Here is a 20076-nt window from a genome sequence, read left to right as displayed (position 1 = left end):
TCTTGTAAACCGGGATTCCGAGTCTGATCGGGTCTTCCTGGGAGAAGGTATATCCTTCGTTGATCGCGAGAGCTTATCATGGGCTAAGTTGGGACACCCCTGCAGGGTATAATCTTTCGAAAGCCGTGCATGCGGTTATAGGCAGATGGGAATTTGTTAATGTCCGGTTGTAGATAATTTGACACCAGATCCGAATTAAAACGCATCAACCGTGTGTGTAGCCGTGATGGTCTCTTTTCGGTGGAGTCCGGGAAGTCAACACGGTTTCTGGGTTATGTTTGACGTAAGTAGGAGTTCAGGATCACTTCTTGATCATTACCAGTTGACGACCGTTCTGCTTGATCTCTTCTCGCTCTTATTTGCGTATGTTAGCCACCATATATGCTTAGTCACTGCTGCAGCCTCACCACTTTACCCCTTCCTTTCCCTTTAAGCTTTGCTAGTCTTGATACCCATGGTAATGGGATTGCTGAGTCCTCGTGGCTCACAGTTTACTACAACAACAGTTGCAGGTACAGGTTATTCGATGATCATGATGCGAGAGCGATGCTTGCTTGCGTTGAGTTCTTCTTCTGCTTCTTCGATCAGGGGATAGGTTCCAGGTCAGCAGCCTGGGCTAGCAGGGTGGATGTCATTTGAGTTTTTGTTTGTGTTTCATCCGTAGTCGGATGATGCTCTTATGTATTGATGAAGTTGTATTCGTGTGGCATTGTATGCCTTATGTATGTATCCCCATCTATTATGTAATGTTGATGTAATGATATCCACCTTGCAAAAGCGTTTCAATATGCAGGTCTATCCTTGGTGGGACGTTCGAGTTCCTTTTGGATAGGGTCGCATATTGGGCATGACAAGTTGGTATCAGAGCCTCGACCGACCCTAGGAGCCCCCTTGATTGATCGTGTAGTTTGGCCGTTGTTGAGTCTAGAAGAAAACTGTTTTCGGAGTCTAGTTATATCGGAGAGTAGGAATTCTTTTTACTCCTCAGTCCCTTCGTCGCTCTGGTGAGGAATCTTGACGTAGGTGTTTTGAATTACTCCTCTTCCCCTTCAAATTTTCTTTAGGTTCACACAGTTGGTTTTTTCGATCGTTGGTTCTCTCCTCTTTTCATCCGGTGCATTTCTCGTCAAGTCGACTCGAGCCTCTTCATCTTTGAATTCGATCCTCAGTTGTCTTCTTTTCCCACCCGCCCTCCCCTTTTCTTCTCGGAGCCGGAGTCCATAATCGAGTATCCATCCTACTCGTGCGAAGTCTTTGCTTTCTTTCCTCAATTATTTCAACCGGTGTTTTCTCTTCAAGTATTCGTTGATTCTTTCCAAGTTGCCTTTGTTTTTCCCGCCCCCCCACCCTTTTTCTTCCCAGAGCCTGAGTCTGTTTCGACCATCAATTTCATAAGTGTGGAGCCTCTTCAGTCTTCCCTCAATCATTTCAACCGGTGAATTCTCGTCTCGTTCGTCATTCTTCATCTATTTTCCTTTCCGGTGGATTCAATTCAAGTTTTTTCCGGTTGATCATATTCTTTTCCTCAGCTCAAGTGTTTTCCCTGCTCGTTCGCCTCTCGCCAATTTATCCTTCCGGAGTGTTCAAGACATCTCAGGAGATTCGTCTGTATTTGAATTAATTCGAGGTTGTCACCTCATTCAAATATTTCAATTGTTCCGGTGCATCGTCTATCTGTTCAACATCCCGTTCTAACGGTGTTTTCTCTTCAGTGGGCCCTAACCCACAGGTCTTTGTCCAGGATCTTACCTGACTCTTCTAATTCCCCCGGGGTTATTCTCAAATTCTTTTCAAGTTTGACGTAAGAATGAATTTCATCAGTCAGATGCCTTTTCCAAGATCAAATTCAAATCATTTCATTGTTGGCTCAACCTCTTGGTTTTCCGTTCTTCCGGAGTTTCTCAGTAATTTTGGTGGTGTTTCTCGTCGTCTTTCTCATCTTTGAAGACCAAAGAAGAGTTTTTCCTCTAAATCTTGTCCGTTCTCTCGAAGATTCGCGGTTCTAGCTTCTTGTTATCCTATTGAATTATTCCATTCGTCAGATATTCTTTTCTTAACCATCCGGAGTTTGTCAGGAGTTGTTTTCCCATTTCTTTTCACTAGAGGCCATCATTCCAGTTATCGTTCTCTATTTATCCCGGTGCTTCGTTCAAGTGTTCTTTAATCAGCTCGTGATCTCTACGTTCTCGTCTCTCTAAATCCCCTCTTGCTTATTGGTTCTTCTAATTCTTCCCGGTGATTCATTCTCTTTCATCAGTCATTTTCGAATTCTTACGGTGGTTCGTTCAAGATTCTTTTCCTTGATTATTATTCAATCCATTCGTTGCTTTTCAATCCTACCAGTGGTTCATGAAGACCTTCTCAGGTGGCGCTATATCTCTTCTTAATCTTTTCAAGAAGAATAAGTAGTATGCAAAATCCATTGCTTGTCATCAATTAAATTTGATGAAGTATAAGCATACAATAAATCTTATTCTTATTTCCTCCAAGTGATTAATCCTTTTTCTTCGGAGTTTGTTCATGATGAATAAATTCTAGTTCCAAGTGTTTTCCATCTTTTCTTTCCGGAGTTCAAGTTTCTTTGGCCATCTCGTCGGAACCCCCATCGGAATCATCGCAACGCTCATCTTATTCTTTCATCCTTCAATTCTACCTCATCATCCTTTTGTCACCGGAGTTTTTCATGGTGGTTCTTTTTGATTTAATTCATCCTTCAAGTGTTCATCAAGATTCTTGTCGGTGGAGTTCAAGTATCTTTTCTTCTTGCGTCTCGAAGTGCAATTAAGTCTCCGTATTCTTTTGAAGTGGAGTTTTGCATTTCTTCGTTCCTCTCAGTTATCCAATCATTTCCGCTTGTGGTCGGTGATCACCTCATAATTTTGAGATGTTTTTTCCATAAGTCCACATCAAGCTTATTCTTTTCGTTGTTGATTTTACTCAACAACTCCATTCAATCCTTCCTTCTAAATTCTTTTCATTCAATTCTTTCAATTCTTCCGAAGGTTTTGTGTTGTTCCTCATCAAGTATCATTCCATCTTCTCTAGTTCAGATTCTATTCCTCCATGTTTCAACCGGAGTGCTGCCTAAATCATTTCAGTCTTATTCGTTTCTTATCTCGTTCTAACCGGAGTTGTTTCATAGTCTATTTGATTCCGTGAGCTTTTGATTCTTGTCATTCTCGTCGTTCCTCTTTTATTCTCGAGTGCTCTCGATTCTTTGCTTCTTTTGTTGAGTTCTTGTTTCACCTCATCCCTTTTTTCCTTCCGTCTCGGTCCTAAGATCTCGGGACGAGATCTCTTGTTAGTGGAGGAGTGTTGTAATGCCCCGGATTCGATGCACCAGGTGTCTGCCAGTTATTCGCCGTCTTTGCCATGTCATTTGCTTCCGTGTTGCATTTCATCATGTCATCATGTGCATTTCATTTTGCATGCATGTTCTTCTCATGCATCCGAGCATTTTCCCTGTTGTCCGTTTTGCAGTCCGGCGCTCCTATGTCCTCCAGCGTCCCCCTCTTCTCTCTTTTCGTGAGTGGGTGTTAAACATTCTCGGAATGGACCGAGGCTTGCCAAGCGGCCTTGGTATAGCACCGGTAGACCGCCTGTCAAGTTTCGTGCCATTTGGAGGTCATTTGATACTCCAACGGTTAACCGGGTAACCGTAAAACCCCCTTCTCTTTGCAGCCCAACACCCCCTCCAAAGTGGCCCAAAACCCAGCAAACTCCCCTTCATGCTCTCGGTCGTTCGATCACGATCGCGTGGCCGAAAACCGCTCCTCATTTGGACTCTCCTAGCTCCCTCTACCTATAAATATGTGGCCTCCCCCGAAATTCCCGCAGTCCAAACCCTAGCCAAACTCCTCCGCGCCGCCGGACATGTCCATCCGCGCCGGACATGTCCGCCGGACACGTCGTTTCGCCCAATCAGAGCGCGACACGTCATCGCCGCCGCCGCCTCAGCCAATCTCTCCGCGCCACCTCGCCCTCGGCCCGCGCCCTCTCTCTTCCCACCACGCCGCGACCCGCCGGGCCCATCCGGAGCCCGTCCGGGCCCGAGCCGGCCCCGCCGTCACCCGCCTCGCCCGCCTGCCCCGCCGCCTCACCCGCGCGCCGCCGGTCGCCAGCGCCGCCGCCGGCGTGCGCCCCGCCGCCCTCGCGCCCGGCCCGCTCGCCTCCGCCGCCGTCCCGGCCGCGCGCCGGCCGCGGCCTCCTCCTCCCTGCGGCCTCCGCCTCCCGGCGCCCTCCGCCATCTCCTCCCCAACCCCGGTCGGACCCGCGCCGAGCCGGCCCTCCAGCCGCCATCGCCGGCGCCGCCGACGTCCGCCGCCGTCGCCGCGGATCCGGTCGGGCCGGACCGGATCCGGCCGTCCCGCGCTCCTCCCGGCCTCTCCCTCGTTCTCCGGCGCCTCCTTCCCCGCGTTCTCCGGCGAGATCCCGCGATCTCCGGCGAACTCCGGCCGCCTCGAAGTCCGTGCAGACGAGGTTGACTTCCCCCCTCTGAAATTTCCCTAAGTCCTGAATATTTCAGTATTTTCATGTCATGTTCGACCTGCTGTATCTCTGCATCTGTAGCTCCGTTTTGTGCGTGTAATATGTCAAATTGTTTGTCTCGATGAGTACTTCATTTCATTCCATTTCATCATATTCATTTGAGGTCATCTAGATGTCTGAATCATCGTTGCAAGAGTGCTTCATAATGTTTTCTACTGTCTGTTAACAGAACGAGCCATTTTGTCATTTTTGCCATGATTGATGTGTGCATCCTATGAGGTTGATGTCTACATGTGTTTTGATCTATGCCATGTCTTCTTTACAGAGGTGCTTACCATGTATTTTTTGATCAATGTGGTGACTAGGACAAGCATGCAAACTAGGCATGGTGATGTTGCTGATTTTAGTCCCTGTTCTGCTGTTATTTTGATGCCATGTAAACTTGATGCTACAGAGAGATCCATGCATATTTTAAGATACTTCAGTAAGGATGTTTTGAACATATTGTTATGCTCTATCCATCCCTGCCCTTGGTTGCAATTATGGAGTAGTCTAGCATGTCATTTTCGTGCTCTACTTTTGCTTCAAAATGTTTCCTGGCAGATTGTTTACATGTTATTCAATATGGCCAAGGTTGTTGTAGTTGATCCTTGCATGCTATGGACTTGTTCTTGACTTGGTTTGTTTCACAAATATATATTCTTACTGTTGGGTGCCTTGCCATGCCATGTATTGCTCTGTAGAGAGTTGCACAAGCTCATCTACATGCCTTCATAATTCTGTTTCTGCCATGTTTGAATCTGTATTATAACTTGCCATGTTTACGTGGGTGCCATCATATTTTCTGATCCTTTTTGGCTTATGGTCAGTAAAGGACATTTGATCTATGCATTTAGTAGTATCATGCCATGCCTTTGTTTGCCATGATAAGTTCCTGTAACATGTTGTTTGATAGCTCCAAACATTGCAACCTGATGTTATTTTCTGCAAAATCTGAAATTGTTATAACTTGCAATCTTACCATGTGTGTTTGAGCATGTTCTAGTGATTTATGGAGATAGCTCAGTGTTCATGTTTTGTTATGCTTTACCTGTACATCATGCCCATGCCTTTTGTTTTCTTATTGAGGTGCTGTAGCATGTTGTTTTGATGCTTGCAATATGCCTAGTTGCTGTTTTGGACAGCTTGTCCTTTAAACTTGTTTCGTGTGTGTGTGTTGAACCGTTGCTCCGTTTTGAGTGTGCTCTATATGAAACTTGCTTAGAATTGCATGTAGTTCCATATTATCATGTTTCATCCTTGTTTTGAGGTGTTTGCTTGATGTTTGGATGCATTTTGCATCAATGCCATGTTTAACTTGTTTTGCTCATATCTTCTAGGCCGTAGCTCCAAATCTAATGAACTTTATATGTAACTTGACTAGAATCTCATGTAGATCATTCGTGTGCATCTTAACTTGCTGTTTAACAACTTTAACATAAGGTTTATTCAGATCTGGACCAATTTCGAAATTTGCATATGAGGACTTACTGGAATTGTTATATGTTGCTTCCGGCCTCATTTAAACTTGCTTTGATGTGTTGCTCTTCTTTGCATCACCCCTTGCCATGAGTAGCTTCATGTAGTCTTTTCATGCATCATGCTTGTTTGTGCATCATGTCTTGTCTATGTGTGGTGTGTTTACCTTGTTGTGTGCTTCTTCTCGATAGTTCCTGTTTCCTTGCGATCGTGAGGACTCATTCGTCTACGCTTGGTTCGGCTTCATCCATTCGTCTTCTTCATGGACTCGTTCTTCTTCCTTGCGGGATTTCAGGCAAGATGACCGCTACCCTGGATCTCACTACTATCATTGCTATGCTAGTTGCTTCGTTCTATCGCTTTGCTGCGCTACCTATCACCTGTTTATCAAGCCTCCCATATTGCCATGAACCTCTAACCTTTGACACCTTTCCTATGCAAACCATTGATTGGCTATGTTACCGCTTTTGCTCAGCCCTCTTATAGCGTTGCTAGTTGCAGGTGAAGTTGAAGATTGCTCCATGGTGGACAGGATTTTGGTTGGGATATCACAATATCTCTTATATTATTAATGCATCTATATACTTGGTAAAGGGTGGAAGACTCGGCCTTTTGCCTGGTGTTTTGTTCCACTCTTGCCGCCCTAGTTTCCGTCATACCGGTGTTATGTTCCTGGATTTTGCGTTCCTTACGCGGTTGGGTGATTTATGGGACCCCCTTGACAGTTCGCTTTGAATAAAACTCCTCCAGCAAGGCCCAACATTGGTTTTACCATTTGCCTCACCACCACCTATACCTTTCCCTTGGGTAGGCCAACCCGAGGGCCATCTTTATTTTAGCCCCCCCGGGCCAATGCTTGTCTAAGTGTTGGTCCAAACCGAGCGCTGTCCGGCGCCCCCTGGGCAACCAGGGTCTATGCCAACCCGACGTCTGGCTCATCCGGTGTGCCCTGAGAACGAGATATGTGCAGCTCCTATCGGGATTTGTCGGCACAGCGGGAGGCTTTGCTGGTCTTGTTTTACCATTGTCGAAATGTCTTGTAAACCGGGATTCCGAGTCTGATCGGGTCTTCCTGGGAGAAGGTATATCCTTCGTTCATCGCGAGATCTTATCATGGGCTAAGTTGGGACACCCCTGCAGGGTATAATCTTTCAAAAGCCGTGCCTGCGGTTATAGGCAGATGGGAATTTGTTAATGTCCGGTTGTAGATAATTTGACACCAGATCCAAATTAAAACGCATCAACCATGTGTGTAGCCGTGATGGTCTCTTTTCGGCGGAGTCCGGGAAGTGAACACGGTTTCTGGGTTATGTTTGACATAAGTAGGAGTTCAGGATCACTTCTTGATCATTACCAGTTGACGACCGTTCTGCTTGCTCTCTTCTCGCGCTTATTTGTGTATGTTAGCCACCATATATGCTTAGTCGCTGCTGCAGCCTCACCACTTTACCCCTTCCTTTCCCTTTAAGCTTTGCTAGTCTTGATACCCATGGTAATGGGATTGCCGAGTCCTCGTGGCTCACAGTTTACTACAACAACAGTTGCAGGTACAGGTTATTCAATGATCATGATGCGAGAGCGATGCTTGCTTGCGTTGAATTCTTCTTCTGCTTCTTCGATCAGGGGATAGGTTCCAGGTCGGCAGCCTGGGCTAGCAGGGTGGATGTCGTTTGAGTTTCTGTTTGTGTTTCATCCATAGTCGGATGATGCTCTTATGTATTGATGAAGTTGTATTCGTGTGGCATTGTATGCCTTATGTATGTATCCCCATCTATTATGTAATGTTGATGTAATGATATCCACCTTGCAAAAGCGTTTCAATATGCGGGTCTATCCTTGGTGGGACCTTCGAGTTCCTTTTGGATAGGGTCGCATATTGGGCGTGACAATCACCGTTCTAATTAATCCCCGATGAATCAGACCTGACTCAACTCTAAGCAGTAGCAAGCATGATAAACAAGCATGAATGAGTAGGCACATCAGGGCTCAAACAACTCCTACTCATGATAGTAGGTTTCATCTATTTACTGTGGCAATGATAGGTCATGCAGAGGAAAAGGGGTTCAACTACCGTAGCAAGTAACAGATGAATCGTTGGTGTCCTAATGCAGTAAAAGAGAGCAGGAGCGAGAGAGTGGGATTGTACCGGAATGAACAAGGGGGTTTTGCTTGCCTGGCACTTCTGAAGATAGTATAGTTCTGTTGGGGAACGTTGTAGAAAATAAAAAATTTCTACGCTTCACCAAGATCAATCTATGGAGTTCATCTAGCAACGGGAGAGAGGAGTGCATCTATATACCCTTGTAGATCGCGAGCGGAAGCGTTCAAGAGAACGGGGTTGAGGGAGTCGTACTCGTCATGATCCAAATCACCGATGATCCTAGTGCTGAACGGGCAGCATCTCTGCTTTCAACACACGTACGGTTGGGGAAGACGTATCCTCCTTCTTGATCCAGCAAGGGGGAAGGAGAGGTTGATGGAGATCCAGCAGCACGATGGCGTGGTGGTGGATGCAGCAACGATCTCGGCAGGGCTTCGCCAAGCTCTACGATAGGGAGAGGTGTTGCAGAGGGAGAGGGAGGCGCCAGGAGCATGGGGTGCGCAGCCCTCCCTCCCCCCTCTTTATATAGGGCCCCTAGGGGGGCACTGGCCCTAGGAGATCCAATCTCCAAGGGGGCGGCGTCCAAGGGGGCGGCTTGCCCCCCAAGCCAAGTGGAGGCGCCTCCACCCCTAGGGTTTCCAACCCTAGGCGCAGGGGGGGCAAGGGGGGAGCACCAGCCCACCAGGGGCTGGTTCCCTCCCCACTTCAGCCTATGGGGCCCTCCGAGATAGGTGACCCCACCCGGTGGACCCCCGGGACCCTTCCGGTGGTCCCGGTACAATACCGGTGACCCCCGAAACTTTCCCGATGGCCGAAACTGGACTTCCTTATATAATTCTTCACCTCCGGACCATTCCGGAGCTCCTCGTAACGTCCGGGATCTCATCCGGGACTCCGAACAACTTTTGGGTTACTGCATACTAATATCTCTACAACCCTAGCGTCACCTAACCTTAAGTGTGTAGACCCTACGGGTTCGGGAGACACGCAGACATGACCGAGATGACTCTCCGGTCAATAACCAACAGCGGGATCTAGATACCCATGTTGGCTCGCACATGTTCCACGATGATCTCATCGGATGAACCACGATGTCGAGGATTCGAGTAACCACGTATACAATTCCCTTTGTCAATCGGTACGTTACTTGCCTGAGATTCGATCATTGGTATCCCAATACCTCGTTCAATCTCGTTACCGGCAAGTCACTTTACTCGTACTGTAATGCATGATCCCGTGACCAAACACTTGGTCACTTTGAGCTCATTATGATGATGCATTACCGAGTGGGCCCAGAGATACCCCTCCGTCATACGGAGTGACAAATCCCAGTCTCGATCCGTTTCAACCCAACAGATACTTTCGGGGATACCCGTAGTATACCTTTATAGTCACCCAGTTACGTTGTGACGTTTGGTACACCCAAAGCACTCCTACGGTATCCGGGAGTTACACGATCTCATGGTCTAAGGAAAAGATACTTGACATTGGAAAAGCTCTAGCAAACGAACTACACGATCTTGTGCTATGCTTAGGATTGGGTCTTGTCCATCACATCATTCTCCTAATGATGTGATCCCATTATCAATGACATCCAATGTCCATAGTCAGGAAACCATGACTATCTATTGATCAACGAGCTAGTCAACTAGAGGCTCACTAAGGACATGTTGTGGTCTATGTATTCACACATGTATTACGATTTCCGGATAACACAATTATAGCATGAATAATAGACAATTATCATGAACAAGGAAATATAATAATAATCATTTTATTATTGCCTCTAGGGCATATTTCCAACAGTCTCCCACTTGCACTAGAGTCAATAATCTAGTTACATTGTGATGAATCGAACACCCATAGAGTTCTGTTGTTGATCATGTTTTGCTCGTGGAAGAGGTTTAGTCAACGGATCTGCGACATTCAGATCCGTATGCACTTTGCAAATATCTATGTCTCCATCTTGAACATTTTCACGAATGGAGTTGAAGCAACGCTTGATGTGCCTGGTTTTCTTGTGAAACCTGGGCTCCTTGGCAAGGGCAATAGCTCCAGTGTTGTCACAGAAGATAGTTATCGGCCCCGACGCATTGGGTATGACTCCTAGGTCGGTGATGAACTCCTTCATCCATATTGCTTCATGTGCTGCCTCCGAGGCTGCCATGTACTCCGCTTCACATGTAGATCCGCCATGCCGCTTTGCTTGCAACTACACTAGCTTACTGCCCCTCCATTCAAAATATACATGTATCCGGTTTGTGACTTAGAGTCATCCAGATCTGTGACGAAGCTAGCATCGATGTAACCCTTTACGACGAGCTCTTCGTCACCTCCATAAACGAGAAACATATCCTTAGTCCTCTTCAGGTACTTCGGGATATTCTTGACCGATGTCCAGTGTTCCTTACCGGGATAACTTTGGTACCTTCCTACCAAACTTACGGCAAGGTTTACATCAGGTCCGGTACACAGCATGGCATACATAATAGACCCTATGGATGAGGCATAGGGGATGACACTCATCTCTTCTATATCTTCTGTCGTGGTCGGGCATTGAGCCGAGCTCAATCTCACACCTTGCAATACAGGCAAGAACCCTTTCTTGGACTGATCCGTATTGAACTTCTTCAATATCTTATCAAGGTATGTGCTTTGTGAAAGACCTATGAGGCATCTCGATCTATCCCTATAGATCTTGATGCCTAATATGTAAGCAGCTTCTCCAAGGTCCTTCATTGAAAAACACTTATTCAAGTAGGCCTTAATGTTGTCCAAAAGTTCTATATCATTTCCCATCAAAAGTATGTCATCTACATATAATATGAGAAATGCTACAGAGCTCCCACTCACTTTCTTGTAAACGCAGGCTTCTCCATAAGTCTGCATAAACCCAAACGCTTTGATCATCTCATCAAAGCAAATGTTCCAACTCCGAGATGCTTGCACCAGCCCATAAATGGATCGCTGGAGCTTGCATATGTTGTTAGCATTTTCAGGATCGACAAAACCTTCCGGCTGCATCATATACAATTCTTCCTTAAGATAGTCGTTAAGGAATGCTGTTTTGACGTCCATCTGCCATATCTCATAATCATAGTATGCGGAAATTGCTAACATGATTTGGACGGACTTCAGCTTCACTACGAGAGAGAAAGTCTCATTGTAGTCAACCCCTTGAACTTGCCGATAACCCTCAGCGCAAAGTTGAGCTTTATAGATGGTAACATTACCATCTGCGTCCATCTTCTTCTTAAAGATCCATTTGTTTTCTATCGCTCGCCGATCATCGGGCAAGTCTGTCAAAGTCCATACTTTGTTTTCATACATGGATCCTATCTCGGATTGCATGGCTTCAAGCCATTTGTTGGAATCTAGGCCCGCCATTGCTTCTTCATAGTTCGAAGGTTCACCGTTGTCTAACAACATGATTTCCAGGACAGGGTTGCCATACCACTCTGGTGTGGAACGTGTCCTTGTGGACCTACGAAGTTCAGTAGCAACTTGATCTGAAGTACCTTGATCATCATCATTAACTTCCTCTCCAGTCGGTGTAGGCACCACAGGAACATTTTCCTGAGCTGCACTACTTTCCGGTTCAAGAGGTAGTACTTCATCGAGTTCTACTTTCCTCCCACTTACTTCTTTCGAGAGAAACTCTTTCTCCAGAAAGGACCCGTTCTTGGCAACTAAGATCTTGCCTTCGGATCTAAGGTAGAAGGTATACCCAATGGTTTCCTTAGGGTATCCTATGAAGACACATTTTTCCGACTTGGGTTCAAGCTTTTCAGGTTGAAGTTTCTTGACATAAGCATCGCATCCCCAAACTTTTAGAAACGACAACTTAGGTTTCTTCCCAAACCATAATTCATACAGTGTCGTCTCAACGGATTTAGACGGTGCCCTATTTAAAGTCAATGTAGCTGTCTCTAGAGCGTATCCCCAAGATGATAGCGGTAAATCAGTAAGAGACATCATAGATCGCACCATATCCAATAGAGTGCGATTACGACGTTCGGACACACCGTTACGCTAAGGTGTTCCAGGCGGCGTGAGTTGTGAAACGATTCCACATTTCCTTAAGTGCATACCAAATTCGTGACTTAAATATTCTCCTCCATGATCTGGTCGTAAGAACTTTATTTTTCGGTCATGTTGATTCTCTACCTCATTCTGAAATTCCTTGAACTTTTGAAAGGTCTCAGACTTGTGTTTCATCAAATAGACATACCCATATCTACTTAAGTCATCAGTGAGAGTGAGAACATAACAATAGCCTCCACGAGCCTCAACGCTCATTGGACCGCACACATCAGTATGTATGATTTCCAATAAGTTGGTTGCTCGCTCCATTGTTCCGGAGAATGGAGTCTTGGTCATTTTCCCCATGAGGCATGGTTCGCATGTGTCAAATGATTCATAATCGAGAGACTCTAAAAGTCCATTAGCATGGAGCTTCTTCATGCGCTTGACACCAATGTGACCAAGGCAGCAGTGCCACAAGTATGTGGGACTATCGTTATCAACCTTACATCTTTTGGTATTCACACTATGAATATGTGTAACATCACGTTCGATATTCATCAAGAATAAACCATTGACCAGTGGGGCATGACCATAAAACATATCTCTCATATAAATAGAACAACCATTATTCTCGGATTTAAATGAGTAGCCATCTCGTATTAAACGAGATCCAGATGTTCATGCTCAAAGCTGGCACTAAATAACAATTATTGAGGTTTAAAACTAATCTCGTAGGTAAATGTAGAGGTAGGGTGCCGACGGCAATCACATCGACCTTGGAACCATTTCCGACGCGCATCGTCACCTCGTCCTTCGCCAGTCTCCGCTTATTCCGCAGCTCCTGCTTTGAGTTACAAATATGAGCAACCGCACCGGTATCAAATACCCAGGAGCTACTATGAGTACTGGTAAGGTGCACATCAATTACATGTATATCACATATACCTTTAGTGTTGCCGGCCTTCTTGTGCGCTAAGTATTTGGGGCAGTTCCGCTTCCAGTGACCCTTCCCTTTGCAATAAAAGCACTCAGTCTCAGTCTTGGGTCCATTCTTTGGCTTCTTCCCGGTAACTGGCTTACCGGGCACGGCAACTTCCTTGCCGTCCTTCTTGAAGTTCTTCTTACCCTTGCCCTTCTTGAACTTAGTGGTTTTATTGACCATCAACACTTGATGTTCCTTTTTGATTTCCACCTCCGCTGATTTCAGCATTGAAAATACTTTAGGAATAGTTTTCACCATCCCCTGCATATTGTAGTTCATCACAAAGCTCTTGTAGCTAGGTGGGAGCGACTGAAGGATTCTATCAATGACCGCCTCGTCCGGGAGGTTAATGTCCAGCTGGGACAAGCGGTTGTGCAACCCAGACATTTTGAGTATGTGCTCACTGACAGAACTATTTTCCTCCATATTACAACTATAGAACTTGTCGGAGACTTCATATCTCTCGACCCGGGCATGAGCTTGGAAAACCATTTTCAGCTCCTCGAACATATCATATGCTCCGTGTTTCTCAAAACGCTTTTGGAGCCCCGGTTCTAAGCTGTAAAGCATGCCGCACTGAATGAGGGAGTAATCATCAGCACGTGACTGCCAAGCGTTCATAACGTCTTGGTTCTCTGGGATGGGTGCTTCACCTAGCGGTCCTTCTAGGACATATGCTTTCTTGGCAGCCATGAGGATGATCCTCAGGTTCCGGACCCAGCCCGTATAGTTGCTGCCATCATCTTTCAGCTTGGTTTTCTCTAGGAATGCGTTGAAGTTGAGGTTGACATGAGCGTTGGCCATTTGATCTACAAGACATTTTTGCAAAGGTTTTTAGACTAAGTTCATGATAATTAAGTTCATCTAATCAAATTATTTAATGAACTCCCACTCAGATTAGACATCCCTCTAGTCATCTAAGTGTTACATGATCCGAGTCGACTAGGCCATGTCCGATCATCACGTGAGACGGACTAGTCATCATCGGTGAACATCTCCATGTTGATCGTATCTTCCATACGACTCATGTTCGACCTTTCGGTCTCTTGTGTTCTGAGGCCATGTCTGTACATGCTAGGCTCGTCAAGTTAACCTAAGTGTTTATGCATGTGTAAATCTGTCTTACACCCGTTGTATGTGAACATTAGAATCTATCACACCCGATCATCACGTGGTGCTTCGAAACAACGAACTTTCGCAATGGCGCACAGTTAGGGGGAACACTTTCTTGAAATTATTATGAGGGATCATCTTATTTAATACCGTCGTTCTAAGCAAATAAGATGCAAAAACATGATAAACATCACATGCAATCAAATAGTGACATGATATGGCCAATATCATATAGCTCCTTTGATCTCCATCTTCGGGGCGCCATGATCATCTTCGTCACCGGCATGACACCATGATCTCCATCATCATGATCTCCATCATCGTGTCTCCATGAAGTTTCTCGCCAACTATTACTTCTACTACTATGGCTAACGGTTTTGCAATAAAGTAAAGTAATTACATGGTGTTAAATCATTGACACGCAGGTCATACAATAATTAAGACAACTCCTATGGCTCCTGCCGGTTGTCATACTCATCTACATGCAAGTCACGATTCCTATTACAAGAACATGATCTCATACATCACATATATATCATTCATCACAACTTTTGGCCATATCACATCACAAGGCATATGCTGCAAAAACAAGTTAGTCGTCCTCTAATTGTTGTTGCATGTTTTTACGTGGCTGCAATAGGGTTCTAGCAAGAACATTTCTTACCTATTTAAAAGCCACAACGTGATATGCCAACTTCTATTTACCCTTCATAAGGACCCTTTTCATCGAATCCGCTCCAACTAAAGTGGGAGAGACAGACACCCGCTAGCCACCTTATGCAACTAGTGCATGTCAGTCGGTGGAACCTGTCTCACGTAAGCGTACGTGTAAGGTCGGCCCGGGCCGCTTCATCCCACGATGCCGCCGAAGCAAAATAAGACTAGTAGTGGCAAGAAAGTTGACAACATCTACGCCCACAACAAATTTGTGTTCTACTCGTGCAAAGAGAACTACGCATAGACCTAGCTCATGATGCCACTGTTGGGGAACGTTGCAGAAAATAAAAAAATTCTACGCTTCACCAAGATCAATCTATGGAGTTGATCTAGCAACGAGAGAGAGGAGTGCATCTACATACCCTTGTAGATCGCGAGCGGAAGCGTTCCAGAGAACGGGGTTGAGGGAGTCGTACTCGTCGTGATCCAAATCACCGATGATCCTAGTGCTGAACGGACAGCACCTCCGCGTTTAACACACGTACGGTTGGGGAAGACGTCTCCTCCTTCTTGATCCAGCAAGGGGGAAGGAGAGGTTGATGGAGATCCAGCAGCACGATGGCGTGGTGGTGGATGCAGCAGCGATCTCGGCAGGGCTTCGCCAAGCTCTACGAGAGGGAGAGGTGTTGCAGAGGGAGAGGGAGGCGCCAGGAGCATGGGGTGCGCCAGCCCTCCCTCCCCCCTCTTTATATAGGGCTCCTAGGGGGGGCGCCGGCCCTAGGAGATCCAATCTCCAAGGGGGGCGGCGGCCAAGGGGTTGGCTTGCCCCCCAAGCCAAGTGGAGGCGCCCCCACCCCTAGGGTTTCCAACCCTAGGCGCAGGGGGGCCCAAGGGGGGGCACACCAGCCCACCAGGGGCTGGTTCCCTCCCCACTTCAGCCCATCGGGCCCTCCGGGATAGGTGGCCCCACCCGGTGGACCCCCGGGACCCTTCCGGTGGTCCCGGTACAATACCGGTGACCCCCAAAACTTTCCCGATGGCCGAAGCTGGACTTCCTATATATAATTCTTCACCTCCGGACCATTCCGAAACTCCTCGTGACGTCTGGGATCTCATCCGGGACTCCGAACAACTTTCGGATTACTGCATACTAATATCTCTACAACCCTAGTGTCACCGAACCTTAAGTGTGTACACCCTACGGGTTCGAGAGACACGCAGACATGACCGAGACAACTCTCCGGTCAATAACCAACAGCGGGATCTAGATACCCATGTTGGCTCCCACATGTTCCATGATGATCTCATCGGATGAACCACGATGTCGAGGATTCGAGTAACCCCATATACAATTCCCTATGTCAATCGGTACGTTACTTGACCGAAATTCGATCATTGGTATCCCAATACCTCGTTCAATCTCGTTACCAGAAAGTCACTTTACTCGTACTGTAATGCATGATCCCGTGACCAAACACTTGGTCACTTTGAGCTCATTATGATGATGCATTACCAAGTGGGCCCAGAGATACCTCTCCGTCATACGGAGTGACAAATCCCAGTCTCGATCCGTGTCAACCCAACAGATACTTTCAAGGATACCCGTAGTATACCTTTATAGTCACCCAGTTATGTTGTGATGTTTGGTACACCCAAAGCACTCCTACGGTATCCGGGAGTTACACGATCTCATGGTCTAAGGAAAAGATACTTGACATTGGAAAAGCTCTAGCAAACGAACTACACGATCTTGTGCTATGCTTAGGATTGGGTCTTGTCCATCACATCATTCTCCTAATGATGTGATCCCGTTATCAGTGACATCCAATGTCCATGGTCAGGAAACCATGACTATCTATTGATCAACGAGCTAGTCAACTAGAGGCTTACTAGGGACATGTTGTGATCTATGTATTCACACATGTATTTCGATTTCTGGATAACACAATTATAGCATGAATAATAGACAATTATCATGAACAAGGAAATATAATAATAATCATTTTATTATTGCCTCTAGGGCATATTTCCAACAATTTCTTCATCGGTGTAATCGAACTCATCGTCGAAACGACGTCTAGTGAGAGGGGACAAATACCGGCAAACAAGGAAGAACACAATCAATGCAATGCACAATATGATGCATGATCATGACATGGCAAAATGAGTGTGTTGGGCTAATGCAACTACAACCAGATGGGTTTGAGTCATTTTGAACCAAAGGTTCAACCCCAAACTCAAATTATGAACTTAAATAGTGCTTTGACATGTTTTGAACTAAACAGCAAGGTTAAGTTGTTTAAACATGCATGAAACCAGTACATATGGATATATTGGATTTTTCTGATCATTTTTCATATATAACTTATTTCATTTGGTGTTATGGTTTAATTTCTTTGAATTTTTGAAGTTTTAAACATTTTCCGAAATTTCCCGGATTTATTTTAAATCCAGAAAATTGTTAATTGCGTCAGCATGACCTCAGCAGGTCAACAGCGCCATCCCAGGTCAAACCTGACGGCTGGGACCCACATGTCAATGACCCAGGGCTAACTAAGTTTAAAAATTAGACTAAACGAATTTAACAAGGGGTTGGCCCCACCTTTCATTGAATAGGCCAATTAACAGGGACTGTAAGTGCTAATTTATACCTAACTAAAAGTGTCAGCGGAGCATCGGCCCACATGTCAGTGACCCAGGGGGCATTAGGTTAGTTTTAGCCGGCGTTTAGCCAAAGCTAACACGCCGGTGAGGTGCCGCGGCGGCGGGGTGGCTCGAAAATCGCCCGCAGGGCTCCGTTCGAGGTGTGGTTAGGCTCTTCGAAGAGCTGGCGGTGCGGTGCGTCGAGCAGTGCCCTCGGCCGGAGTGGGTTGGCCGGGAACGACATCGGCGACCACGTTTGCTGTCGCCGGAGTTCGGCTGTGTACGGGGGCGCGGCTGCATCCTGCAAACACGCGAACTGAAACGCTAGCAGGGCACTACTAGGTGCGGCGAGAGTGCTAGTCGCACTGGCATGACCAAAGGGTCGCCGAAGTAACGCCGGCGACAAGCTCGAGAGGAGGTGAGCTTCAGCCATGGCGGAAATAAGGCATAGACGATGCAAACGCGAGGAGGAGAAGAGGGGTTCGGAGCAGGGGCAAACGGAGAGGTCGATGAACTGGTCAGCTGGCTCGGGGGAGGCCGGAGTTGAGTGATGACCCACAAGTGTAGGGGATCTATCGTAGTCCTTTCGATAAGTAAGAGTGTCGAACCCAACGAGGACCAGAAGGAAATGATAAGCGGTTTTCAGTAAGGTTTTCTCTGCAAGCACTGAAATTGTAGGTAATAGATAGTTTTGTGATAAGATAAATAGTAACAAGCAACAAGTAAATAAAGTAAATAAAGTACAGCAAGGTGTCCCAATCCTTTATGTAGAAAAGGATAAGCCTGGAAAATTTCTAATAATAATGAAGGAGCTCCCGAGGACACATTGGCAATTATTGTCAAGCTAGTTTTCATCACGTTCATAAGATTCACGTTCGGTACTTTGATAATTTGATATGTGGGTGGACCGAAACTTGGGTACTGCCCTAACTTGGACAAGCATCCCACTTATGATTAACCCCTATTGCAAGCATTCTCAACTACAAAAGAAGTATTAAGGTAAACCTAACCACAGCATTAGACATATGGATCCATAACAGCCCCTAACGAAGCAACGCATAAAGTAGGGTTTAAGCTTCTGTCACTCTAGCAACCCATCATCTACTTATTACTTCCCCGTGCCTTCCTCTAGGCCCAAATAATGGTGAGGTGTCATGTAGTCGACGTTCACATAACACCACTAGAGGAAAAGACAACATACATCTCATCAAAATATCGAACGAATACAAAATTCACATGACTACTAATAGCAAGACTTCACCCATGTCCTCAGGAACAAACATAACTACTCACAAAGCATATTCATGTTTATAATCAGAGGAGTAATAATATGCATAAAGGATCTGAACATATGATCTTCCACCAAGTAAACCAATTAGCATCAACTACAAGGAGTAATCAACACTACTAGCAACCCACAGGTATCAATTTGTGGTTTTGATACAAGATTGGATACAAGAGATGAACTAGGGTTTTGAGAGGAGATGGTGCTGGTGAAGATGTTGATGGAGATTGACCCCCTCCCGATGAGAGGATCGTTGTTGATGACGTTGGTGATGATTTCCCCCTCCCGGAGGGAAGTGTCCCCAGCAGAACAGCTCCGCTAGAGCCCTAGATTGATTCCGCCAAGGTTCCGCCTCGTGGCGACGGAGTTTCGTCTCGTAAGCTTGTCCATGATTTTTTCCAGGGTAAAAGTGATGATATAGCAGAAGATGGACGTCGGAGGCCCACCAGGGGGCCCAGGAGATAGGGACGCGCCCTATAGGGGGCGCCCCTGTCTCCTCGACAGGGTGTGGGGCCCCTGGCCTATTTCTTTCGCTCAAAAATTCTTATTAATTCCAAAAAGTTGTTTCGTGGAGTTTCAAGACTTTTGGAGCTATGCAGAATAGGTTTCCAATGTTTGCTCCTTTTCTAGTCAGAATTCTAGCTGTCGGCATTCCCCCTCTTCATGGTAAACCTTGTAAAATAAGAGAGAATAGCCATAAGTATTGAGATATAATGTGTAGTAACAACCCATAATGCAATAAATATTGATATAAAAGCATGATGCAAAATGGATGTATCAACTCCCCCAAGCTTAGACCTCGCTTGTCCTCAAGCAGAAGCCAAAATCGAAAAATATGTCCACATGTTTAGAGATAGAGGTGTCGATAAAAAATAAAATACGGACATGAGGGCATCATGATCATTCTAATAACAGCAACATATTATAGATTCTGTCATATGATTTCCTATGCTCAAGTAACAAGCAATTCACAATGTCAAGTATGGTTCAAAAACTTCATTGGGAACTAACAAACTATAATCTCAGTCATTGAAGCAATTGCAATTTATCGTAACATCAGAAATAGTCAATAAAAGAGCTTTTCAGCAAGCTCACATACTCAACTATCTCGTAGTCTTCTACAATTGCTAACACTCACGCAATACTTGTGGTTATAGAGTTTCAGCCGGACACTGACAAAGATAGGGGCTTATTGTGTTGCCTCCCAACATATTCACCTTTAGGTGATGTCAACAATAATAGCCCATGCTAACCTACATCCAA

This window comes from Triticum dicoccoides, chromosome 5B (assembly GCF_002162155.2).
Source record: "Triticum dicoccoides isolate Atlit2015 ecotype Zavitan chromosome 5B, WEW_v2.0, whole genome shotgun sequence".
Taxonomy (NCBI): Eukaryota; Viridiplantae; Streptophyta; class Magnoliopsida; order Poales; family Poaceae; genus Triticum; species Triticum dicoccoides.
Note: the sequence above shows the minus strand (reverse complement) of the source record.